The 27,103-nt window shown below is 45.1% G+C and overlaps 1 protein-coding gene across 2 annotated transcripts in view; it reads left to right on the top strand.

The window, feature by feature from the left end:
- Positions 1-2,056: 2,056 nt before the first annotated feature.
- The window catches only part of TAFA4 (TAFA chemokine like family member 4), a 110,007-nt gene continuing 84,960 nt past the window's right edge, over positions 2,057-27,103 (top strand). For both annotated transcript variants that reach the window (XM_034777900.1, XM_034777901.1), the window contains exon 1: positions 2,057-2,358. The gene's annotated coding sequence lies outside the window, so the exon portion shown is untranslated. The remainder of the gene's footprint in view (positions 2,359-27,103) is intronic.

Genomic DNA, 27,103 nt, shown 5'->3' with positions numbered 1-27,103 from the left:
ACGAATAACCTTTTCAGCTTTGCTCAGAACACCTGAGGTGGTCCATTCAGTTTATCCACTATCTCTTTGCATTACATGTTGATGATGGTTGGTACTGCAATAGCACTTAAAGGCCCCAGCCAAGATCGGGTGCCATTGTACTATGCACAATACACTCACACAGTAGGAGACAAATCCTCCCTAAAGAATCTGGAGTCTAAATAGAGAAGGCAGTCAAAGGAGGAGAGAGGAAAGTGAGCAGTGGAGTTGCCCAAGGTCACCCAGTAGGTCAGTGACCCCTGCATCCAGCCACTAGAAAACTGCCAGTAAAACATCATTTTTCACTAAATGTCACTGAATTTTAATTCCTAAATTTGACAGTCCATTTTCTTATGGATGCAGTATATTACTGACCAGACCTGTGACCAGAGGAAGGTTGGCAGGTCAAGCCTCTGGCATGCTATCATGCCTGCCAAGTTGCCGGTGTTTTCAAAAGAAGATGCTAACTGGATTTGCAGACCAACCCTTTGTTTGGGAATTGGCTTTGTCCTCTTCCCCCAGCTAGGGCACGCCTAGCTCTCTGATCCTAGCAGTGGCTCTGCTAGACAGCTAAAAGCTTGGGCTGAGTGGGAGAGCAGCGTGTGCCGTGCAACCTGGGAAAAACATCGAGATCTTGCACTGCAAGCAACTTGTGTTCCCTCACTTGCAGGGCTCTTGGGATGCAGCATGCATAGAATAGGGCACTTCCCAGAAACAAAAGGCATCTCCACTTTTACTGTGCACTATCTCGTGATGGCAGGGGCAAGAGGAACTGGGAACCTTATGGAGCAGAAAGAGGGGGAAAGAAAGAGAATGGGGTGCAGTAGGAAGATGCTAAAGGAAGAACAACAAGTACTGTGCTTCCTCCCGCCCTCTGAAGAGATAGCAGGGAGAGGGACCTAAGTTCTGTTTAAAGGAAGGGTTAGTGTATTTGGGAAGGTTGCTTGGAGCCTTTGTGGGCTCAGCTGAGCAGCCATCTTCCAGGATGATAATCTGAGCTCTGAGTCTTCGGAGTTCCCACATCTCTGGCTGACCCGGGAACTGTTTGCCAGACTGAAAGTGGAGACTTCTGTGCTGAGGGGCATTTGCACTAGGGCATCCCTCTTTATGTTGCAGGGGCCACGTAATGGAGAATGGGACTGCGGACATGGACCTACTGTGGGGTGAGGGAAACAAATACAGTAACTAGCTGGAGTGGACCACATCCACCCTGACTACATTGGCCTTCAACATTGGTTCTCCACTTGTAAGGTAACTCCCTTCTCTTCATGTGCCAATATCTATTTATGCCCGGATCTGTAATTTTCACTCCAGGCATCCGAAGAAGCAGTTTTTTTACCCACGAAAGCTTATGCCCAAATAAACCTGGTGGTCTTTAAGGTGCCACCAGACTCCTCCTTGTTTTTGTGGCTACAGACTAACACGGCTACCCCCTGATACTTAGTGGGTAAGGAACATTAACTGGAAGGCGGATAATTCAGTACATAAACAAGGGGATGGGGGGGGGGTCCCCGCGAATGTGGGTTCCTGGGTCTCTGTCCACGTAGGAGATCAAGGGGTTTGCAAGCGCTCCCAGGTAGTTCCTTAGCTCCGGCGGCTTATGCTTTCCGCGCAGACGGCCCTGGCCCAAGGCTGGCAGCATCCGCAGCGTTGGTTACCCCAAGCCCGCCCAGTATTTGCACGGGATGGGGGACAGCGGGCGCGGGTAGGTCTCAGGACTCAGCTCACCTATGAAATCTCCCTCCCCCAGCCCCGTTATGAAGGCTCGGAAACCTTCCCCTGCTGGGTTTGATGGGGCCATCGCGGGGTTCCGGCGGGGCCGCCCGGAAAGCACGGGGAGGGGCGCGCAGACCTGGGGGCCGGCCGGCTGTCCGTCCCCCGTCCCGCCCCCGCAGCCAGCGGCGGGGACTCGCCCCCAGCGCGGGGGAGGGAGCGGGGCTGGCCAATCAGGGCCGGCTGCCATGGGCAGGGGGGTGGCTTTCTGGGCCACTCTAGTTTCAAACCAGAGCTGCAGGCTCCCCGGCTGAGTCTGCCCTCGCCGCGCTGGGGCTCGCCCCGGAGTCGGACGCGGCTGCCCGCGGGGGGAGTCCCGGGGTGGGGGGCGACCCGCCCCACCGACCCGGCTGCTTCGGAACTTCCTCCCTCCCTCCCCGGCTCTGCCCGGGCCATGGGCGACGAGCCCGGGTAAGTGAGGGGGCGCCGGGACCCGCCGGCTGCAGGTGCGCCCCGGAGCCGGGCGCGGGGCTATGGCGAGCGCCCGGCTGCCCGTGGCGCACGGCTGAAGACGCGTCGGGAGAGGACCGGGTCCGTCCATCGCTGGAGCAGACAGACCGGCTCCAGGTGAGACCAGGGGCCGGGGCTGGGTCTCCCAACTTTCGGGGAAGAGGGAGCGGGCGGCTCGCCAGGTCTGGGTCCCCCCCCTTTGGTTCCTTGGGGGGCCGGGGACCCCTAAATCCGGGGAAGGGGCTTGTTCCGAAAGGACCCGGGAGCACTTGTCCCCCGGTGTCCCGGGGCGGCGGCGGGGCTGGGGACACTGGGCTGCTCGGTGCCGGCTCCCCGCTTCTCGGGGGACCCCGGGGTGTGTGTGTGAGCGGCCCCATCACCCTCCCTCCGGGGAGAGCCCTTGCGAGCGGCTGCCCTGGAGGGCGAGCTGGGTGAGTCCGAGCCCGGAGCCCGGGCTAGTGGCAGCCAGGCGAGCTGGGGGCGGCGATGGCTGGTGCTCTGCCCGGACGCGGTCTGGCGAAGAGGCTGCCCACGGCCGGAGGTGGGCTCTGCCCCAGGACCCCCCTGTGGCGGGCCGCTATGCGGCTAACGGGGCAGCAGCGGCGGCCGGGGGGAGCTGGTGCCGAACGGATCGGGGTTGCTGGGGGAGGGCGGAGATGTGCCTGGTCTGTGGGGTACAGGAGGAGGGTCCCCTCCTTCCTCCTCCAGCCTATTGACCCCCTGCAGCCGGGCCCGCCGAGGAAGCGCTCCTGAGGTCCCGCTTGAATCACGGCGGGGAGCTCATCCATAAAGCGTGCTATTTATCCGGGAGATAAGTGCTTCGGCCCCCGGGTCCTGGGACAGCCGCGATCCGCCCTCCTCTTGGCCCGGAGCGCAGCGCCGGTTCGCCGGGCTCTCCTCGCTTGTCTGCTCCGCCTGTTTTCTTCCTCGCCTCTTCCTCCGAGCGCTCGAGATGCCAGGCAGGGAAGCCCTGGAAGGGGCTCAACAAAGTTTCGCTCCCATCCGCCTACCGAGTTCAAGGTGGTTACCCTTCCTCTTGAGGCTCTGCTATTGCCCGTCTCCGGAGTCCTCTTCCCCCCCAGTCCCGCTCCGCGGGTGAACAGGGCTAGTGTGGGTCGGTAGCTTTGGGTTTACTTTGGATCACTTGTGTTTGAAGGGCTGCAGAGCTCGAGCCTTCCCACAAATGAGCGTCCGCCGCTTCTAACCGCAGCTGGATTTGGTTCGCCGGAGTTAATGCTCTGATTCTGGGAGACTCCCCGAGCGCCAGACTGAAATGTTCCCTCTCCTGTCCTGATGTGTCCGCGTCTGTCCGCTGCGCTCCGCTTGGGTCAGCCGTGCCCAACACTGGGTGTGCATACGCAACACTGCTTAAAATACTCCAAATAAGAAGGTTCATAGGATGTTTTTATATCGCCAAGTTAAATGATAGTTTGACTCTTTCCCACTGATTACTCAGCGGTACAAAGCAAATACCTCCTGCCAGCATACTCCCCGTGTGCCGCTGAGAATCCTCCAAGGGGTAGGCTTAATCATCGCCTTACAACCTGAGCACAGATGTGTTTCGGAATTGCTTTGACATCTATGCTTTTCTGGCACGGTGTTTCATAGCATGCACTTAGTGCATATTTGCATGTTCTGTAATTAGAATTGCTGTGTAGATTTAAAGGGAGCAATAGGAATTTGCACTTTGTTAATAACACTTTTATACTAAACGATTAGCGAAGTGCAACATTTATTCTTCAAACAGGTAATGATACAGTTTAATCCATGAAGTGACTTATATTCATGAATGCAGTTATCAGAATCATTATGGATAAATAATGACTTATCTGTTCCCAAAGTGACCAGCTGGGTATGTGCAAGCCGCCTTTCATATATGCATCAATTCACCAATCAGGACCTCCATTACTTCAAGGTAGACCTAGCATTTTACAATGCTTTTTTAAGTACATCTGCCTTCAGCTTTGACTTGTCTTGCCACCCCCCCTAAGAAAGTACCAGCATGTCAATTTACATTACTAAGAGAGTATCAATATTTGATGTAAATAACGTATTTTCATGTCTGTTCTACTTGTGAAAATGTCACAAGCAATCAGGGAAGCTTATTTTTGCAGATGTCACGGTTACATTTTTGTTCCTGAGAAATGGATTTGACTTCATTTTGCCAAACATTATGGTTCCTGAAATAGTTTTTATTTCCTGGACCAATTGTTGTCTTACCACTGGCAACCTCTTAACATTTTCAAATGGGACCTTTTGAACACACACACACTTTATTTTAGCTAGGGATATTACAATCCCCATTCCTCTCAATGAAGCAGGCATTCTTTGCTGACCCCATTCCACTTCGAAAATAAAAACTGAAGATAACCATTTTAAAGCACCCGATCTCTTTCACTCTCTTTCAACAAGTAGCTTTATTCTCTGTTGCAGTGATTTACTAGCACTTACACTGATGATACTTGCTATGTAGATGATTGGGGTAATGTGCATGATGTTAAAACTGCAGTCACTGGGGTATGACATCACCAACAGCCAATCAGGTGACTGCTTTGGACACACATTGACCAAAACTGTATTCTAAAACTGATCTAGTGATTCTGCTTTGCTTCTGATGAATAGGGCAAGGGTTGACAGAATGGACTGATACTTAACAAGTTTGGATTGCCTTTCTCCTGCCCCCAAAAGAAGTTGAAAAATACCCACTTTTCAAAGACTCTGGTTAAGAGATGGGTTGAATGTTACCTTAGTTTTCAGTAAACCGGACATTAGTACAGTGTGCTACTGCCTGATTATTTTTAAAAAACAACAACCTGATGAGTTCTCAATCCAGACCTTGCATTGTCATCTGAACAATCCTGTTTCTAAACATCATATATTTGCAGGCACTAAATACCATTAGTGCTTTCGATGTGATCCTACTGCAACCTTTATATGAGTAGCCAGGAAGGGTTGCAGATCTGGGCCCTATGTTTTTACTACCTTGCTACATCCCAATTAAAAAAAAAATAGCTTTCGGTAGCTTTTGCAGTATTGGGCCAATATTACTGAATCTGACCCAACTTTTGCAATGTACATAATATCTATGTACAGTCTGTTCTCCTCCACTTCATGACACTCATTTGAACGTTATTGTTGTATGATCATTTTGGGCCTGATCCAATGAAGAGATTTTGATTGACTTCAGTGGAAGTTGAATCAAACCCACTTGTGGCTATACCAAAAATGGTCTGCTTGTAACTGGTATACATTCCTCTACTATTTTTTCACATTCCCTAGCATTCACACTTTTGAACCTATTTAAAAATATTTTGTGCACCAAGTTCAATCACTGGTGTGTTTCATTTATATTGTTTCCTTGCAGTTATTAAATAATATATATTATCACTGCAATTTGTATATGTAGGAAGTATTAAATTTCAGTGAACAGCATGAAGTATTCCCACACTGCCCCTGATGTTCCCCAGGAGTGTGTGTTGTTCTCATGCCTCGGCTACCCATTAGAGGTGACAGGATACATTTAATGAATTACCTTTAAATTAGAAGGCAGTAAACAACTCATTATTTGATTAGAGGAATATTAAAATTAGAAGAACGTTACAGTCTTTTGATATCCTGTGGCACGTTTTTTACTAGCTAGGAAGTGACATGGGTTACTGCAGAGAGGGGAAGTCTCTAGAGAATTGTAATGATTTTCATCTATGTGAAATCTAATTTTTGTAACGTTTTTTTTTGTTGATGCTATTGCAGAGTTTTTGCTTTCCAGTTTTAAATTAATACAATTTGTTATTTTGAGTGAATTTAGTGCTTGTAAAGGGTGTTGGGTGGACAGCCTTGAAGGTTGAAATCCCCTAATTAGAGAACAAGAACCGCTTTAGCAGTGCTAAAGCAAGCGTGATAATGGGCTTCAGTCCTTTTTGAGGGGTCCTCTGCCTTCTAGAAATGACATAGTAGCTCTGTCCCTAGCCCCATTTAATCTTTGGCCTCTATTCAGGCTTCCCACCAGTGGTCACTGTGGTTTATGTGATGTGCATAACTGCCTGCTGAGGACATGATCCAAAACTCATTGAAAAGACTCTATTGATATCAATGAGCTATGGAAGAAGCCCTAAGAATGTCCTTTCAGTTCACATACATCACCAAACAGGTATCGCATGGTAGTGATTTCCCGCAGCCGCTGACATGGGTTGGATTTGCACTGGTGATCAGTAGTAGTGAAAGTGTGTATGCTGTCTTCCTTGATTCCCCTCTCCCAATCATTTTTATTTAGCTAGGGCCAACTCCTGCAGTCCTCACGCAGTCAGAACTCCCATTTTGCCAGAGTAAAGACTGAAGCTCTCAGGATGGTTGTGCCTGAGTAAGAAGGACAGGATCAGTCCGACAATGCTTCTGATTTAAAAACGTGTATGTGCAGGTAAACAATATCGAGGTGTTTGGCTGATGGTGGTTAATGACAGTAAACAATTTTCAGGTTCTCCTTGAAGAAAGGTCCCTATAAAATCTTGAAAGTGCTCCACACTTGGAACTCCCTTTGACATTAATGGGTGTTCTTCCTGCTGTAAAGCCAGTCCAGGATCAGGTACTTCATTTACAACAACGCTTAATTTTATTTTATTTTTCCGTAAGAGGAGTGTATAGCTAATAACACCTGGATGCTGCAAAGCAAACATTTCATCCTTCTCCTGCAGCGTACGTGTCCATGCCTAAGCCATTGTATTAAAGAAATTTCCAGGAGCAAGGAATGCTAGAATCTCTGCAGCATACGTTCATAGAGCCAGCTAGCATCCCTGCATCGGCCGGATGGTGCTTTCAGCTGTAATGCATGCTGAGCGCTTGCAAACAAGGGGAATTTACTTTGGGGTTGTGCCACTGTAAGCAGAGTGTCTGTGCTGCTCTAAAGAATCCCAGGAAAGCCAATAGGAACCAGCAGGTTATTGCAGATTTCCACAAGCCACATCACTGGAACGGAACACTTTTTAAGTGATTGCTTTCAAGCTCCTTTATGACATGGCCCCGATTCTTCTCTTGCTAGGACTTACTCTGTTGGAGCCAATGGAATTATGCCAGTGAAGAGCCCAAATAAAAGAAAGTAGAACCAAATTTCATGGTGGTGCTACTAATTTTTGTAAAATGTGATAGTAACTGAAACACAACGGAAGGGAGAGCTTTGACAATAGAATCTTCAGGGTCAGGTCTTTCTTCTTGTAGAATATTCTCCTCAACAAAGTGTCCACACAAAGAACGTCTCTCTTTCTTGTTTGAAATAACATCTCCTGTGTTCTGGGAGACTACGAGCAATGATAAATAAAGCAAGCAACAGTATTTATAAACCATGCTTTGCATGCAGTACTGCAGGTAACAGAGTTTGGTTAATATACTTTGTTTATTTTTTTATATATATATATATATATATATATAAAAAGGTTTGGGCTTTGCTGCCTTTGTTTTCTGAACCACCACCCGCAGTACATGTTTAATTATGTTGTTTAAGTCCTGCTGATAAGAGGTGTGTGTCTTCAGTTGGGCTAAGCCTGGCCATTCTAATTGTGGGAAAAACTTACACCTGGTAAAGATAGGTTGGGACACTGACAATTTGTTTCTTAAAGTGACAATAAGCAATTTTTCCGCGCTGTATCAAGAAAAAAGAAAACACAATTCTGGTTGTCAGAGCAAGCCCTAGGCTTGGATAAAGTAACTAACAGAAGATCTTTTAACAATTTTTAAATGAATTGCAAACCTCTGGCTCGTGTTTGTACAGTCCAGGATATCAGAATCTATGCTTGCATTTTACAAACTATGCATCGCATTCTCTTTGGACACAGATTTCAAGGGTTATTAATTATGTAAGTGCGGAGAATTTGGCCCTTTGTTCAGTAGTTTTAGTAAGAGAGAGGGCCAAATCTAGACCTCTTGGGAGCAGACAGAATGGCACTGAATGTTTAATAATTCTTTGCAAAAGTAAGTTTTGTTTTTTTGTACTGAGATGCCCTTCAATGGCAAACATTGCAATGCATAGAAAATTGTGATAGCTTGAAAATATGATATAGCAATTAAACAGCAGGATTCTGTTCTTCCATGGGTGTGCAAGAGACATGGTTGTATTAGGAATTAAAACCTTAGCATAAGTTATTGATGGGTGAATGGAATCCCATATTGTTTGCTCTATTATCCAGCTTCACACTGTGGAGGTTGCGGTATTTTAGGGTCAGGGTATGTATGACTGGTTGGGTCTAGTTACCTTAGGATATCTGTGGTGTTCCCATTAGTCAATGAAAAGTTTGTGTGTTTCTGGTAGTTTGATCAATGAATAGAAGTACATTGCAGATGTATTTATGTAGTGAAGTGCAGAAGTTTTCATTTCTAAGGAAGGATTTATCTTGTTACAGTAGTGAATTTAGGATGCTAAACTGTAATATTTTCCTGTTTCTAGAATGTTATATTGCATTGAGGTGAAATCAGGGTGATAAAATAAATGTTTCCTTTTTTAATTTAAATCACTATAACATGCTAATAACATTGGAGACAGCAAGTTTCCAACTCCAGAAAAGAACATCATTTATTATTTTTCCTGGTAAAATTCATTCAACCTGCTGAGACTAACTATAATTTTTGTAAAATAAAAGAAACTTAGTTTGGATCTTCAGCATCAATAATCCTTGACAGGTTTCAGAGTAGCAGCCGTGTTAGTCTGTATCCGCAAAAAGAAGAACAGGAGTACTTGTGGCACTTTAGAGACTAACAAATTTATTAGAGCATAAGCTTTCGTGGACTACAGCCCACTTCTTCGGATGCATAATCCTTGAGGAACCAAGCCATGACATAGTAGATCCATCCTAGTAAAATTAGTTTTTGGGTCTCCCTAATCCCCCCTGCTTCCAAAAAAAAAAAAGATCCTAGAGCACATTTAGTGGGTACTCCACAAACCCTTTCCATTCACCCCTCTCTCCTGCTCCCAGCCATTGGGAATGATGAGTTCTGAAAAAAATCTTTGTGGACCTGGCTACTTTCTGCTGTTGCCCTGTACCCCCCAGACACTCAGGCTGGTGGGGGAAATTGGCTGAGCTGTTCCCCCAGGTTCCTACGACTGCTGCTCCAGTGGACTGTCTCTGATTGAGCACAGGGGTTCTGAAGTTCCTTCTGCTCTCTTCTAATGAACAGAAAAAGTGGGGTGCTTGGCTTTGCTGGTCTCCATGTGCAGTTAACTGCATACCTTGCCCCTGTTGCTGGAGGCTCCACTAGCTGCTCGTTAGAGGAGCTGTGGTTTAACAACAGGCAACCGGCTGCTGTTTCTGATTTTGAAGTGGCCCATAGAACTGCTTAGGAGGTCTTTGTGGCTGGCAGGGCCTCCCTGTGAATCTGAGCTCTGTGGCCACAGCCACCCTGGCCTCTTTTTATAGGTGAGTTGGGAGGAGGTGGGTTACTAGGCTGCATGGTGGGATAGATGAGGTTTAACTCAGAGTTGTTGTTGCTGGGCTAGACTCTTTTGCCTTTAGTCCTGTGCCGTAGTGCCTTACTCCCAGGAGTAGTCGCACTGATTTCAGTGGAACTACGCATGGAGGAAGGAGCCAAGCAGCATGAACACAGGTGTATAGGACCCATGAGAATTATCTGCTGCGCTTGCGTTAACAGAATATGGGCTGTTTGATATGTTAGTTTTTGTACCAAATATTGTCTGCTTAATGCCCGCGAAGCACCTAGAGTCTAAGATTGATGCAATAAAATTTAAACAAAACATAGGTACAAGCCCATTTGTATATAAAAGTACTTGGGCAATTGAATCTGAAAATGGTTTCATAACTTGTTGGAAGATGAAAGAATTGCTGTAAGGGGGCTCAACAGATGGGTTCAGTTGGTTAAGCAACGTTTCTGAAACTTCGGGTGAACATGCATTATTCTGAGGAATGGGATGAGCGAGCATTTGAAACTTGCATGGCTGAAGCTGAAATGTATTTCCAGTGGGTTACTGGGAAAATATTTACCAATTGCAGGGTTTGCTTGATTTCGGGCAAAAAGGGAAAGAAATGGGAAAAACTGAGTTTTAATCTAACAGTGGCTTTTAGTCTGGTGCTGGATGATTTATTAGTTTTTGTTTAGTTTTAAATGTTTTAGCATAAATGAGGAGGCATTAACATAATCCGAATATCTTCACAAACACATACCTCTAAAAATCTGCAGTGAGTCTACTATTTAGGAGAGTTTTATCTGAGAAGGAATCTCCCACAATTTCTAGAACTACCTGACACAGATAAATGCAGGGAGGGATGGTTTATTTTATGGAAGGATTAATGGAATGCTCCATCAGAGGAATGGATCCCAAATAAATGGCATTCAGCATATCCTCGTAAATTAAAAGCACTTCTACCAAAAAATCTACTTTCGTCTTCTGGTGCATGTTGTTAATAGTTCAGGACATTCATTTATTTAGATTTAACAATAAAAAGACCATACAGAAGCTTTGAGCACCCCAAAAATAATTAAACTTACCATAACAATGATAACTACCCAGCAACGTTAAATGCTAATATAGACGTATATTAACTCAGCCTGCCTGCAGCATTAAATAATTCAATGGAGATAATTTACCTCAGAGAGCCAATAAATAAATTAACTCCCTCCCCCCACCAACCTGGAAAAATCCCCAGAACATCCCTTTATGTCCATCCTGTGCAGAAGCATACCGTTCTACTGCCCCACCCCCAACCAAAACCCTGACAAATAACATCAAAGTTATTAGTCAAAATGTGAGAGCTTATTGCAAATGTAGGGGAAATATTCCTTCCAATGACTTGTTACACGAGTTTCAGTTCTTAACAATTTTGCATGGGCTCCAAGCCAACCAATAATGCGTCCAGAAATGTCCAAATTACTGCATATGATACTCTAAATCCGCTTTTGAGCCCCATTTCATTTGCACTATTCCATTCCCCCATGCATGTATATAGAGAAACAAACCAGTTAAAAGGGCTATACAATTGTTTAGGCTTTAAATAGTTAAATTAAGGTATAATCCTGCATCCCCTAGGTACAGTATCCAGTACTCTCACAGACTTTAGCAGCAGTTGTTATGTATGCATAAGGACAAAAGAATTCTGACCCTGCTTCTGTCTACAGAACCCGGCAACCAGAATTGGATTCTGCAATGGGACTTACTCGCATGAGTAAAGGTGAAATGATCAGGCCCGTAATTGCTTCATTTTAAGAAGTTGTATCTAAATTTGAGCATTTCTCAGATAATGTTAATATACTTCAAAAACTACAGATCACATTTGTTCTCTAGTCACAATCTATTCTCCAGCTTTCTGTTTGTTGTTTTGTTGGGAGGATTAAGGGGACCAGCATTTAACCAGTCTCTTTGCAAAAGGCCATGAAAGCCAGAGAAAAATCAATGTTTTTAGCACTGGTAGGCTTTTGCAGTGTGGAAGTTGAACATATTTCTCATTGAATTGGACTTTCAGGAGTGAATAAGCTATTAATGTTAAATCTTGCTTAGGACTGTAGCAGATGATGGCAGCTATATGTAATAATTTTGTAGCTATTTGTATTTAGAATATATATAATTTCATTTTGCTGCAAAATTGATTGTTACCAATTTGATTCTCCTCTTTGCTAAAAACACCATACTAAATAAACCAGTTGGTAATGTTGGTGTAAGTACATTTTTATATACAAATAACATGTTCTGTTACAGTTATCATGTACTGCAGTCTTTTGTTTAAAATCTCTCCCCCCCCCCCCCCCACAAAGGGTTAAAGTAAAAGATAGAATAAAAGTTATACTTTGAATACTTTACTAAAATTGCTGTTTGGTTATGAACAGTAAGGTTTAAGAATAAGATTATAAAATGGGTTTTTGAATGGATCTTTCTGTATTTTTAATTGGAGTGCTATCCGTAAAACTGCACCCTCCATATAATACATATGCAATTTTGTTTTTAAATGTCAAACCAATTTTGGCTGCTACTTTTTTTTTTTTTTTTAAAAGCACAAGAAAATAATTCTGTTCAAGTTCCCCTTAAATATGACCAAAATGATAATTATATTATTAAGGAGAAGGGCCAGACTAGCTGGAGGATATACATTAGTCACATTCGTTTCATAATTAGATGTTGATTTAGATATTGAGAGTAAGGACACGTTCTAGTCATTTTATAGAATTAACAATTGATCAGCTTGTTAGGTCCGAGTCCTTCATTACAGCATGTTTATTCATTATTGTCATTACAAAGTGGAAGTAGCGGAGATCATGATGATTAGCAGTGCAAAATCTAAAAGCACTGAAATCTGTTTAATATTAAACTTTTGCACAGATACACCCTTTTGAGTAATGTATTGATTCCTGCATGTCACAAACAAACACGACTTAACTTAAAAACAGCTTTGTCAATTTGCAGTTCATTTACATTTTTCAGAAACTCAGGCCTATGTGTTTTCACAATATCAATGAATCAGGCTGGCAATCTTTTCAAATTATATTAGGTTATGTCTTGCTCTGTGTAAATATACATAGATATATACTTACAACTGATACACTTAAATATGCTGGCATAGGCGAATGCCGAGATGGCATTCCAGCAAATATATTCATGATTGTTTGCTTGCTACTAAATGTATCATTTCTTCTAAATCAGCAGTGACTTAAGCTTGGGCAAACTTCAGAACAAAAATACACAAAGAGGCTTCTCCTGGTATATTTGATTAATATATTGAAGAAGATAAATAGTTATTTTTAAAATGTATTACACAGTAGAACAGAACACAAAGGGAAACCATTTTACAAATCTGAAAGTTAAGGTCACCCTGAGAAGAAAAGGACACTTACGGTGACTAGAAAAACTCTGCTTCCTGAAGAAATTGAGATTCAAAGTTTACTCTTTTTCACAGTTTCTTTTACAAAGCTTTGGGATCCCAAGTGTAAAAGCAGAGTCTGTTTTGATGTGCAAATATTTCAAACTATATAGTACATGGAAAATAAGATTCTAGCTTCCAGCCAATGCTATAGATTAGATTTAGTCTCTTAATTTGTCTCAGTGTATCAAGCTTTAATGATGGGTTTTATAATACAATATCATACTGTTTTATAATAAAAATTTGTAAACATTTAATTTAAATTTTTTTTAACCAATGCTTCCCCCCATCTCTTCTTTACCTTTCCAAGATAATCCTTCTTGTTCTAAAAATCCATCCTATATTTTCTTCATACACATCATGGAGCAAATAATGCATAATTCACACTTCTTGTGACATCTGTTCAACAGCATTTTATTAGGGCTTGTTAATAACACTAATTATTTTCTCTCTGACTCTTATCTTAGCTAATATTGCTAACCTGTTTGAGCTGTAGCAAATCAGGCCAACATTGAGATATATATATTTTAAGAACTGAATAATGGTAGATCTAGACTCTTAATTTTTTAATTAAGTCACTTATCTTCATCTACATATCAATGGAAAGTACTAAGATGTATTAGCTGTTTTTATTTAGTTATGTATGTAAATATGCTATAACATAACCCAGAGTAGTGTGTGAAATATTTCTGATTTCTTCTTTAATTTTAAGCAAAACTTTTTATAGTGTTTTCTGTGAAATATTCTTTTGTGTACTAGAGGTGTTTAATTTGCTGCTTGTTCTGCTGTTTGCAGTAGTATGGCATGTCATTGCTTATACAGTAGTTTAACTTAGGGTGTAATTAATATTTGAGTTTGGACTTAAAGCCTGATCCTGCAGAAACACTACAGTGCTTCTTATTGAGAGTAACAATATCTTGCTCTTATTTAGTGTTTTTCATCAGCAGATCTCAAAGTGGTTCAGTCTTTAATATAATACCTCTGTGAGGTAGGAAAGTGTTAGCCTCTCTGTGCCTCGGTTGTAAAATGTCAAATAAGGATAAGTGACTTGCCCAAGGTCACATAAGAAAACTGTGGCAGAGAAAGGAATTGAACTCAGTTCTAGGCTAGCACCTTAACTACTGGACCATCCTTCCTCTTATAGTCCCTTTCTAGTCAATGGGACTGCTCACTGTTGTAAACACTATATAGGTTTGATCCTGTGCACGCTGAAGTTGGTGATAAAACTCCATTGACTTTCATGGTGCAAGTATAGTCCCTAAGCCTGGTTCTGTTTGTAGGACTGGGTCCATAGCCATTATGTTATGGATGGTATTTCACTGTCTATAAGCTCATATTCTGCTCTTGGGTAAAATATACTATGAATGTTAATGGTGGGGAAATTACAGGGCCAAATTCTGCTGTGTTACACTTGTGGAATCCCATTGACTTCAACCCATGTACCCGAGAATCCATCCTCATTTGTTTTAGTAAATAAAAATATGAACAGCTGAAAAATTTAGGAGATTTTCTATGTGAAATCTCAAAAGCCATTTAAAATATATAATTTTGCAAGATCAACATTTAAAAAAAAAAAAGAGAGACGGAATCCTGCACTCCTTATTTAAGCATAATTCCCATTATCTCTGGGAATGTTACCTGGGTAAGGAATGAATGAGAACATGGGGTTGTATTTCCTATGTGCAATTGTATGCAAAACAAACCAACCAACCTTCCACATCAATGAGACTGGATTATATAGTACTGAACTGCTGCAATATTTTTACGTATGGGGAATCTCAAATTTGAAACCACCGGCATTTTTTAGGTTTGTTTACCTGATGTAAATTCCTTCCTACTATATGAATTATTGTATGTCCATTTGTTGTGAAATGGAGGGGTATAACTATTCAGTAGGGGCCTGTTTTAGAGCCCATTGAAATCCATGGTAAAATTCGGAGGGGAGGAGATTCGTAGGCTGACGGGACAAATTATTTATAGCTGGTCAAAATGTTTTTCAATTTTGGATGGGAAAAAGTGCCAATTGTGTGTATGTGTGTGATTTGTTTGTTTGTTTGTGTGTTGTTGTTGTTTTTTTTTTTTAATGGAAGTTTGCGTGAAAGCTGTTTACCATTGTCTGACCAGCTCTGCCAATTATACCCGACACGCTACCATGCTAAGGTCTCAGTCTTGCAGCTGACGTCAAAAAGCTCTGTATCAGTGCAGAGTCCCACTGATGTGAATGGGGCTCTGTTTGGGTGCAGGGATCCACCGGTGCTCGCTTTCATTGTGTCAGAGCGGCCATATACTCTCAGGTATCCTGTGAAATCATCGGCTGTCTGTGGCCTTTGTTTCAGCAACGTCAGTCACTAGAAAGGACCACTGCCCTAGTGAATGATAGCTGATCTGAGCTGTGTTTCTTTGACAGCACTATGGAAGAGGATAAAGGTATATTGCTCAATGTATTTTTCATCTCACTTATGGGGCAGCCATAGAACTTGACTCTGTGGATGCCCTAATGAGAAGAATCCCATATACGGTACAATGCCTTGAACGAGAGCATGCTTAAACTGATCTCATCCTTAAATTTATCAATTCAGGTCATGGTGGTTTTCAAGGATGAAGATCCTATTACCGAGAATAGGATGTAGCTATATATGAAGATTGGGACTAGAGCAGTTTAACTCCTTCTGCTTCAGGTTTGTGGGTCACTGCCTCCCTTGTAGCATTGTCCAAAAGCAGTGTTGCAGTTCAGTGGTTTTCATCCTCTCCAGACAACTCCATTGCTTTTCAATAGCTTTTCGCTGGCTCCCACTGCTGCTTATCCAGTTGTGCTTGGAACTGTGCTTTGGCTTCTCCCGACACCAGTCTCCCAGCTGCCATGTTTGCAACTCAAGCCCAGCCAACTGGAAGCGGGGGCATAGAATCATAGAATCCTAGAATATCAGAGTTGGAAGGGACCTCAAGAGGTCATCTAGTCCAACCCCCTGCTCAAAGCAGGACCAATTCCCAGCATCTCAAGGCCAGGCACAGAGGGTCATAAATTACAATAACAAAGGGACCCTAGAGTACCTCAGGCTTTTTTGTGAATGGTAAAGTGCTAGCACTGGTTTGCCTAGCAGTGGTAATAAGTTTAGGGCCACTGGAGCTATTGGCTGATGGTGGGCAGGATTTGACCCTTGATAACTTTACACTTTTTCAGGAAGTTGAAAAAAATGGTCTCAGCAGATGAGATGGAATATCTCTTCCTTTTCTAGGAAAATATCTGCAGGAGAGGGTCTGGGCTGCAGAGAACTATGGGAGGATCCGTTTTTAGTGTTTTCCTAGGGTGCATGGCTTGTTCTTCCCACACCTTATAGGTGGTCATGTCATCAGGATTTCCTTTCCCTCCATTAAAACCCAGGACCATCTTTTAAGGTGATTCCTCCAGGATGGAGGAGCTGTGAAGCTCCAGTTGATGGTAAATCTCTGCCAGTTTTTCTGTTGGTCTTGTGTAGGAGCAAACAGTCCACAACCTCCTAAATCCCCCTATCCCAGAAGAACATCCCCATATCCTATGGAGTTGGAGGCAATGCACCCCAATTACTCTCTGTGGGGTGGGGAGAGAACCCTCTCCACAAGTATTACTGGCTAGCTATCTAAGTGTAACAGAATGAGTCTCGGCTCAGACTCCGCTTTGATTTTTCTCACTTTTATTGGTTCATCTCAGAACTTTAATTTTTGATTATTACTCATTTCATCCACACAAATATTATGTTTAAACACCAGCCACGTTATGGATTTTGCTACATTCGAAATAACAAAATGGGAGCTGGTGTTCCTAGTTCAGAAGAGGAAAACTGCCAGAATCAAAGAGGTAAATAAGAGCTGATGAAAATTAATTGCAAACCTGTCAAGTCTGGTCTGTCTTATTGTACTATTATTAAATGGTGTTCAGAAGATCTTATTAGTAAAAAAAAAATAAAAATAAAACACTTGCTGAATTATGAGTATTCAGCAAGCAATGGGCTGGGACTTGTATTTCCTTCAGATGTTCCCACTTTGATCTTCACTTTCAATTTTTCATATTGTTTTGGGGCCTTATTGTATTGGGAGAAGAGGCCCCAGATCTTTGTAAGCTTCATGCTGACAGGTTTCCATTGAATACTCTCCTGAGTGGTCGAGTTACTTGTGACTGTGTAGAGGTGCCGAAGGGGTGTGGTCCTCCAAACATATGGAGCCCACGGATCTATGGGGAAAAGAAGCTTCAATCTAAGGGATCTCAAGATCTCTACACTATGTCAAGACCCCATCCCAAAGTGACTCCCCTAGAACAGGGGGTTTCAACCTTTTTCTTTCTGAGGCGCTCTAGACCTACTATAAAAATCTCCCAGCCCATCTGTGCCACAACATCTGGTTTTCTGCATATAAAATCCAGGGCTGGCATTAAGGGGTAGCAAGCAGGGCTATTGCCCAGGGCCCCAAACCACCGGAGGCACCTAGAAGCTAAGTTTCTCAGGCTTCTGCTTCAGCTCCATGTGGCAGGGCTCTGGGCTTCAGCGCCGTGCTGTGGGGCTTCGGTTTTTTTCTGCCCTGGGCCCCAGCGAGTCTAACGCTGGTCCTGCTTGGCGGCCCCCCTGAAACCTGCTTGAGAACCACTGCCCTAGAAGATGTGCTGCCATTAGCTGCCCTGACAGGACTGTGCCAAACTCCCTGAATGGAGAGAAGACTGCATGGAGCAGAAGTTGCTATTTTTCCTAGTAGTACTGTATTCACTTTCACTGGATATTCCGTTCCCGAGCCAGAGACTTTTCATAATCTTCAAGATTAGCTGTGGGGACCTTGGAGGATCAAAAGAATATTGACTATTCATGAGACGCTGCTATTCAAAGGTATTCAGTTGATCAGTTCTGTTGCCAATGGAGAAATAATCAGGAAGATCCTTATGTATTTGAAAGGCAAAATTCAACAACGCAAAAGTCTGGGTTAGGAAAATGAACCTATTTGTGGTGGGTAACCAAAATAAGCCAAGATCATAAACCACATCCATCTCTCCCAATGTGAACGGCATCTTCTGACTTATAGATGCTAGCAAATATTTCATACTTGCATATGCAGGTCCTCAAAATGGTAGAATATGGACAGGAGTTACAGCTGACTTTTCAAAGAGGCACCAACGTATTTGGCTTATATTCTAACCCCCCTCTCTCTCCACAAACCTCTTTTCATATAATAGGATTCAATATTGAGATAATGCAGCTCTATTTGACACAAGCAGAATCCGTCTGTTCTCAGGGTCATCTGATACTGTGTACTTTTGATTAGCAAAGTGTGAAGGAGCTGGCGCGCACACAGTGTTTATGAACTGAAAATGTTTGCGCTATTATAAACATCACAGTCCTCTGCTGAACCTCTTTCAGTGAGCTTGAGGTAGCATCTCCCTTTGATTCATGCCATTGGTGCATCACATTGTCAGACCATGGCCTTAGGGAGGGGGTTGATTTTTTTTTTCAGAAGGCTTAAAAGAACAGCCCTTGCAGTAATGTGGAAAAGGAGACTTTGTACGTCCAGAGAGAGGAAAATGGAAGCTTCGTTCTGCTGTGTACAGTGACTTACAGAGGTCTGACTTTATTTGAGACTAACCTTCTAGTGAAGAAAAGGCAACAAGAAACAAGGGCAAACAATAGAAAGCAAGTTGCATGGGCATAGCATACAACCCCCATTGGAAGGGATAGGGAGGGAGTAGAATAGAGTTTGACAACTGTCAGGGTGCTTAGTTGTATGGGTGGCAAGCAAGACTCTTTCGTTAAGGAGTGGGAGATTGTGTGGATTCAGAGTTATGGGAAACCTACTGGTTACCATGTGAACTCATGCCAACAGCATATCGGAGGAGGCTGACCACAGTTCTGAACTAAACCCTTCCCCTCCATTTTTGAATGCAGTGACATGCTCTGCTGAGTGAAGATTTCATTATCTGCAGGCTGTCTTCTTGCTAATCTTGGCCAAGAAGCATGTCAGTTGTAAGGGGATGCTTTCATCCCCTTACAACTGGAGAGAGGGGGGGAAAAAGAATCTAATGAACTATTTTCCTCATTGCTTTTTGCATCAATATTGCTATTTTGCATTTAATTAGTATCCACTAGTAAACTAAAGGACCCTAACACATTCCTGCTGTGGTCCCTGAGATGTGGTGCATTTCTAATAAGAGCATGTTTTCATTAAATAGTCCCGTTACATTTCTTGCTAATGGCCCATTCTCCATTTGTATGTCTGCTCTGCATATTACCATGCTATGGAAGTACGGCAGGCTATAAACCTAGAATTTGAATCAGTGACAAACTCAAAATGCCTTTTTAAAAAAAAATGTCTCTCATGGAACGTGTACAGTGAAGGAAATTCAGACGGGAGCAGTTAAAGCGAGAGGGTTTCACTTTTGTGTTCCAGCTCATCAATCATTAAAGAGACACTGGCAGGTCAAATGGGCCTAAAACTGATGGATTTACAAGAAGAATCATTTTTTTTGAAAGAGGGTCTAAATTAATCTCCAATGCCAAATTAAAAACAACAACAAACATCCATACGTTAGGGTCCTAACTAGGGAGTGATTAATTAACTCAAACCCACACCTGTCCGATCATCTAGTCCGACCAGTTTTTCACAGAACATTAAATTTCTATTTGAGCCCAGTAACATGTGTTTGAGTAACACATACCTTCCAGGAGGGCATCTTTTTGGGTTTGGAGAAAGGTTTTGTTGGTGTCCCTAGCCTCTGTTTGCCAGAAGCTGGGAATGGGCAACAGAGGGTGGATCACTTGATGGTTACCTATTCTGTTCATTCCCTCTGGAGCACCTGACATTGGCTGCTGTCAGACAGGTCTACTGGGCTAGATAGACCTTTGGTCTGACCCGTTATGGCCATTCTTATGAGAACCTCCACATCACAATCTCAGCTAGACACACAGCCTTTCCCTGTGACCTCCTGTCAAAAGCGGTGCATTGGCTGGTCTGCACCTCTATAGGACCTGGGCTGCCCAGAGGCCAATTACCTATTAGAGATTTGTTCCAGGATGCTGCTGCCTCTTTGGGGAGCTGTGGATAGTGCAGTTACCAGATCTCATTTGCTTCTAGATGAACTTCAGGGATATCCAGTGTATGGGGCTGGATAGGTGTCAGAGCAGGGTGGCAGTGGATAAGGAATGGGGTGGAGGACTTTCACAGGATGACTGGCAGGGGGACCAGGTGGGAGAAGGGTGTCCCATTGGGTAAACTCAGAAGGCTTGCGTATTTAGGGAACCTTGCAGGTTTTGTGCCCATCACAAATTCTAATGTGAACAATTTGTGCTGCTCTATGTACCTGGCTTAGCACATGCGTGCTGGTTCCCTTGAGTTAGAATGCACAGTTAACCCATCAAGCAATGTCAAATGATAGCATGGGATTAGGCAGGCTTCTGAAAGAAGAGAGTTGGTGAATGCTTAGATTAAGATTAGGGATGTGAATGGCTCCAGCGGTTTGTTTTAAATTGACTGATAGCGATTACCTGGGCTATCAGCTATCAGCCCAAGCTCTTTGGAAATATTTGTTGTTAATCAGTGCTCCTTAGTGCAGCTCCCTTAAAGAGCTCCGGAAACGCAGTCCCAATTAGAGAAATTTGTACTCGCTTTACTAGCTCCTTCATCATGGGCACTACTGCAAACAAACAAGCGTAGGGCTGGGAGAGCGAGATCCTGCTGGTGCAGTGCTCATTCCGGAGGCTGAGGCGGGAGGAGCGTGCTCCTGGAAATCGGAGGTGAAGTGAGCGCCACAGAGGCCTGTGGCGGGGTAGCAGAGTCACTCTGGATTACAGGCCTGAGGCAGTGCTCTCATTGCACTGACAGGTGGAGGGGGACTTGCACAAGCTCCTCGTTAACAGAGCCAGGCGTCTGGGCCCCACAAAAGAGAATCGCTTAGCTTTTATTTAAAAAACAAAAAAACAAAAAACCAAAAGGTAAATTTCTATCTTTTTTCTCTTGTGAAGAGAGAAACTCACGCAGCTCGATTGCTAGGGCTGAAAGAAACAAGAGGCTGGGCTCTGCTGCTCTAGCTGGAGGCTGGGCATTGGGGCCTACAGCTGCATCTTTTCCCCCGCTGCCTCAACACACGCTTGCGTACTCGGGATTTTCACTGTATTGTGGCTGTCCACATGGGGCGTTATTGCGCGGCAAGCTGGTGCACTGCAGAGTTATGCCCCGGCTTGTCCTGCAGTAACTTGCTGTGTAGCCCAGGCATTAGTATAAAGGATCACTCTCTCTCCCCTGTTCGTACTGTTTGTTTGCAGGAGTGCCCATGGTGAAGGAACGAAAAAAGCAAGTTGCCAGCGCTCACAATCTTTTCATGAGCCTCACCATTCTATTGTTTGTCATAAAGCCCCACCTCCTGGAGGCATGTGGTTGGATGAGAATCTCAAATTTAATTACAACAGCAAAAAGTAAGTTTTTAGTCCTCCTGAGGGTGGAGACAAGCTTGAAAACATGACCCAAATGCAGCCTCAAAACCAGAAAGCCAACAAACAGAGCCCACAATCACATTTTTAAAAGAAGTCATGATTTTTTTTTTAAGGCAGTCTCATGATTTTTTGAGGGTCTTGACTCATGGTTTTTGAATGCTTAGGGTTGGCAATACTATGTATACTAAAGAATCCTCTCGCTGACTCTCCACCCCATCCTTGGGCTAATCCTGTGCATAGTTGTGCTCATGAAGTTAGCTCTGGGGTGTATACGTTTGTGGGGGAGCTTACCCAGGTTCACTCAAAACTATTAGGCTTGGCTTGGATTAAAATTTTAGCCCTCTCTGAGCCTGGGACGCATCTGACTGCCACTCACTCAGGGTCTGGTTTCACTCTGATGGCAGTAATGGGAGCTGGCTCAGACCCTCGGTCACCTGCTACAGCAGGGCTGCACCCGCCACGGCTGCAGCTGCAGTCGCTGCTGCAAGGAGAAAGCTGCTTTTGCCTCCCCTGTCGTCTTAGGATCACATGGGGAATGGGCCTGTGACAGAGTGCTGAGGCCTGACCGCTGGGGTCGGCTCTCGGATGGCTGTAGCCTCAGTTAGTTTCCCCAGTGATGGCTGACTGAGCAATTAGCTAATCAGAAGGAGAGGCTAGGGAGGTAAGGAACTAACAAACACTCAGCTGGCTAACCTGATAACTGCCAGGAAGGCAGTGTTACAAAGGAGGGAGGACAGGGCTAGCTAAGCCCAGTGTGCCAAAGGCAGGGAGCTCTCTTTTCCTCCTACAGTCCTTGGTGAAGAGGGACTCAGGCCTGGTCTATACTACCCGCCTGAATCGGCGGGTAGAAATCGACCTCTCGGGGATCGATTTATCGCGTCCCGTCGGGACGCGACAATCGATCCCCGAATCGGCGCTCTAACTCCACCAGCGGAGGTGGTAGTAAGCGCCGCCGACAAAAAGCGGCAGAAGTCGATTTTGCCGCCGTCCTCACAACGGGGTAAGTCGGCTGTAATACGTCGAATTCAGCTACGCTATTCACGTAGCTGAATTTGCGTATCTTAAATCGACTCCCCGCTGTAGTGTAGATGTACCCTCAAAGAAGTAGGGTTTAAAAACTGGGCTGTCGCACTGTACTGGTGTTGGTGGAAGGTTCTGGAAGAAAATACAGACTGAATACTAAAGAAGGTGGGTCTGAGCTGTTTCTGGGGCATCAGAAGATGGGGATAGAGTATGGCCCCGTCACAGTGCTACGTAGTCCCTGTAAACTCCCTCCTTCAGCGGGTGCTCTGGCATCATCCGAGCGCAGGAGAAATGGAGGTGGTGCCAATTTGCTACAGCACTGAGTGGGAGTCCTGTAGTGGCCACAGCCAGCCTCCCCATGCCAGTGCCTGCCCGCCCGCCCATCCCCAGCAAAGGGCTAGAAAAGACTGTACTGGGAGCAAGCCTGGAAACCCTCCTCACCACTGGTCCTTCACCAGCTAGTTGAGGCCCCAAGGCTGGCTAGGGACGACCACCCACAGTCAGAGGCTACTCGCCTTCCCCAGAATAGATGACTGTTCACCTGCTGACTGCCGCTGCCTCCGGGGGCTTGCTTCCCAGCCATCCCACTGATGGCAGGGCACCCACCATGAGGAACAGCTGCGAGGTAGGTGAGCTACAAAGAGCAGCCTCCACAGGGTTCCAACGAGAGGAAAGTTGGGGAGATGGAGGGCAGGGATAGAAAGAGCGAGGGGTTTGCATAGAGGAGTAAGAAGGGGAGGGAGATTTTTATTGGGGAGGAAACGGTATGGAATTTGCAGGACTCCTTGGGGTGGAGGGGGTGTCTCCTAAGACATGTCCTGAATCTCACTAGTGAGGTGGAAAATGGCAATGCTTTTGGCAGGGCAGTGTTGGTGGCTGGCTTGAGGGGATATCCTTAAATCCATCACTCACCTTTCCAGTCATGCTGCCATACACCCTCCTCCATACACCCTATCTGACTTGTCAGCAGCCTGCCGCTCACCACTAGGAAACCTGATGAGACTTCCAGTGACAGAACAGCATGGCATGAACATGGTGCAACTGTGGCCTTGTACAATGTTAATTGAAGTGGGCACTGAGTCAAGTCCAGTATTCATCCTGAACACGCAATCTCCGCATTATATCAGCTGTTCACAGTCACAGTTTGCCCACCCCTCCTTCAGGATTAAAGACAAATCACCTTTTTAAGGTAAGCCAGTGGTTTTGAAAGCACCTGTATAATGTTGGACATTATTATCCGGTGTGATGCTGGTAATCCATAAATAAGAAAAGATCTGTGAGAACCCCTGTCTGGGTGTATTTTCAGCCTTTTAACTAGGAAAAAGATTGGACAGGATTGGGATAATTTTTTAAATGCAATTATTTATTGATCTCACTTTGACTCATCCCACTAGCAGGAATGCCCTGCTAACCTATTAGCAGTATTTTGCTTTCAGTCCGTGATTATTGAACAATGAGAAGGGGTGTTTAACAAAACCCTTTTCAGGAATAGTTGTTGAACTGCAGGATCTGTAGAGGGAGGGAAACATGGGTTTTCCCCATTTCACAAGGAACAGTTTTTCAAAAAGTGTATTCACTTAGGTTAAGTGAGCAGTTTCTTTTAGGCCTGGCAGCAGAATGCTTTCCCATTTGGGGGCACTACTGTTCCCCCAAAAGAACCATTGTAAAGGATTTCTACACCGACTGCTATTAGGATGCTGAGGGTTGAAGGTATAGCCATTTGACCCCAGGCTTCTCTGACTTCTGCATATTACATTTCTCATTATTATTTAATGTTTGTTTTTTACCGCCAAAGCTATACATGGTGCTTTATGCGAAAATAAAGGAAATACGGCTTGGTTTCTAGGGATGAACTTTCAGCTAGTCCCAAACTGATCTCATTTCAATATCTGCTGTGCACAGAGATGGGGCTGAGTATCCATTTTGGACCAGGTCCTGCATTCCTTACGTGAAATGTACTCTGGCAAAACTTCCACTGAAGCCAGTGCAGCAAATAGGGTCCTTCATGCATGCAGATCATGTGGTTGGGTGCCCAGCTGCCCTAGTTGGATGTACTGTCATTTTTGCTGGCAGGTGCATGTGCAGGAACGGGTATGCTGAAAATGTCCTGGATTGCTATGGATGATTGGTAGTGGTGTGTTAGGTGATGCAGTGGGCTGGGGAGTGGCGCTGGACCAATGAGATGTTCAGCTGCTGGCCATGTGCGTGATAACATGGCTGCCAGAATTGTGTCTCCAGCCTGTAACGACACTTCTGGAAGTTCAGTGCGGCATTTCTGAAATGCTTTTCATTACATTTTTGTAACCATTAGCTAATGAGTCCCAGGTGGCATGATCACCCTTGCGCAGCGAAGAGACTCCGTCAGTCCGACTCTGTTGCTCAGAATGGGCGCATGCGTTCGGTGCGGCATGTGCACCTCGAACTGTAGCTACTGCTGGGCTTTTCTCTCCTTGCGGAAAGTTTTAAGAACTTGGGACCGAAGGAGAGACTGCGGCCCAGGTTTTCTGCTGAACTGAGACTCCACTTGGGGCTACTGAATGAGGGAGGCCATCGGGCTCAGCCCTGGTCCTGGCCCCAGTGTCTGAAACAGCAGCCTGTGGGAGGGCCATGCCTGTGGCTAGCACCTCTCTGCCCCGGACACCCTCCTCCCCAGAAGTGGGGCTGGTTTTGGGGATCGCACAGGAGTAGGTGTGTTGCCAATGTGACATCAGAGAGCTTCCTTCCCTCAAGGGAATTTTCAACTGGCCAGATCTGGCCACCAGAGAAGCATTAAAAGAGGCCCAAATACACCCAAATCATGCCCCTATCCCTGTAACACAGACTTGTACAGTGGCAATTCACCCAGCCTCTACATTCCAGTTCCATTCCTCTACGTACCCTTGCGGGGGTTTCATGGGGCCATCTTTCCCCTCCTCTTGGCTTTAGGATTGAGTGCTTGCCCTTCAGCTTATTCGTAGCCAGTGACCATCCACCTCTTGTTTGTGATGGGCATTGCTGGGAGGAAGCCACTGGAAGACCTTCACTTCTTGAGCCATGGTTTGTCCTAGCAGCCCCCATGCACCCGCCGAGGAGGGCTGCATGCAGCTTCCCCTGCAGCCCATCAGCTCTGCCTTGCATGTCTAGCCGCAGAGCAAGGCAGGGGGAATCTCACTGGCATCGCTTCCAAACAATGGATATGAACCGGCTCGTTCTTTTAAACCTGAGTGATGACTGCAAAAGCTGCTGACTGTGGGCTACGTCATGCCTGCTAGGCAGAGCCCATAGTAGGGGTAAAGGGGAGCACCAGGAGGCATTCTGTCCGAGGGAAGCAGAGCTCCTGTTTAACGTGCAGAGGGAGCATGCCCATAGGTGCTGGAACTTGGGGTGTGTGTGTGTGGGGGCTTCCGCACCCCCTGGCTTGAAGCAGTTTCCATCATATACAGGGTTTACAGTTTGGTTCAATGGCTCTTAGCACCCCCACTATACAAATTGTTCCAGCGCCTCTGAGCACACCTGCATTTCCTTATGCATCAGTCCTGCCCTGGGTTCAGTGTGGAGTGGGATGGGCCCTGCCTCCTTTCTGCCCTCTCTAGGTGTAGGAGCGGAGCAGTGCCTGTGCTTCTTTGAACGCAGGGACTGCGTTTCTGCACGGTCCTTTTGTGGGCCCTCTAACTGGGGAGTGGGGAAGGGTTTCTGAGCCCTTTCCCACTCTGTAATGGCCAGGTCTCATGACAGATCTCCTGGGGAAGCTGGGGGCTGTATTTATACTTTAATGGCATGCTTCACTTTTCATTACCCTTGGAGTTCGTGTTAATCCTGCTGACTCAGCGTAATTACAGTCTGATTCCCTGGATCCCTCCTGGGATTTCCTGTGGGATAATGTATTCTTGGCTTAGACTCGGCACCAATCTGGAGGGAAACGCGCCTCCTGCTGGATCACCCGTGTCACCTCCTGCGGCACCTACGTTTTCCTGTAACGCCTCCTACCCAAGCCCTGCTCGGATCATGTGATTGGATGGGAGCACAGCCCGGGAGCGTGAGGCTGCAGAAATAACTTTGCTTGGCTCTCTGCAGTGAAAAAAATCTCCCTGATAGATGTCAGTGAAAGACTTGAAACCTTGGACTCTGTTGAGAGAGTCTCTGCCTTTGGTGTTTTGAGTAGGGAAGCTCTGATTTCTGGCTCTGTAACCTTCCCAATGGAACGGCGCTATCAATGTTTACCTCTCAGGTAGGATGACGACGAATAATAAATAACACTATATGAATTAGGAGCCCTTTTCTGACTCCCATCCTCACCTTGAATTGCCCTTTATTGTATGAGTCTGTGCTGTTGATCTTCATGGGATGACTCATGGAGTAAAGGCTATTCCACAAGATCTGAGGTGGTAGAATCAGACCTTACGTTTTTCCTACCTGGCTTGAGAAATTTGGCTGTTTGTGGATCTTTGCAGGGAAAAGAGGGAAGGAATCCTCTTCATCTGGGCTGCAGAGTGGCTCCTCCAGGTCTAATGTGGTCATGCTGCAAGGGATGGTGGCTGATGCATTTATACAGTGGTAGCCCTCAAGCCCCAACCT

Source organism: Trachemys scripta, chromosome 7, assembly GCF_013100865.1.
Source record: "Trachemys scripta elegans isolate TJP31775 chromosome 7, CAS_Tse_1.0, whole genome shotgun sequence".
Classification (NCBI taxonomy): Eukaryota; Metazoa; Chordata; order Testudines; family Emydidae; genus Trachemys; species Trachemys scripta.
The sequence above is the reverse complement of the archived record's forward strand: the minus strand, read 5'-3'. Positions and strand labels throughout refer to the sequence as shown.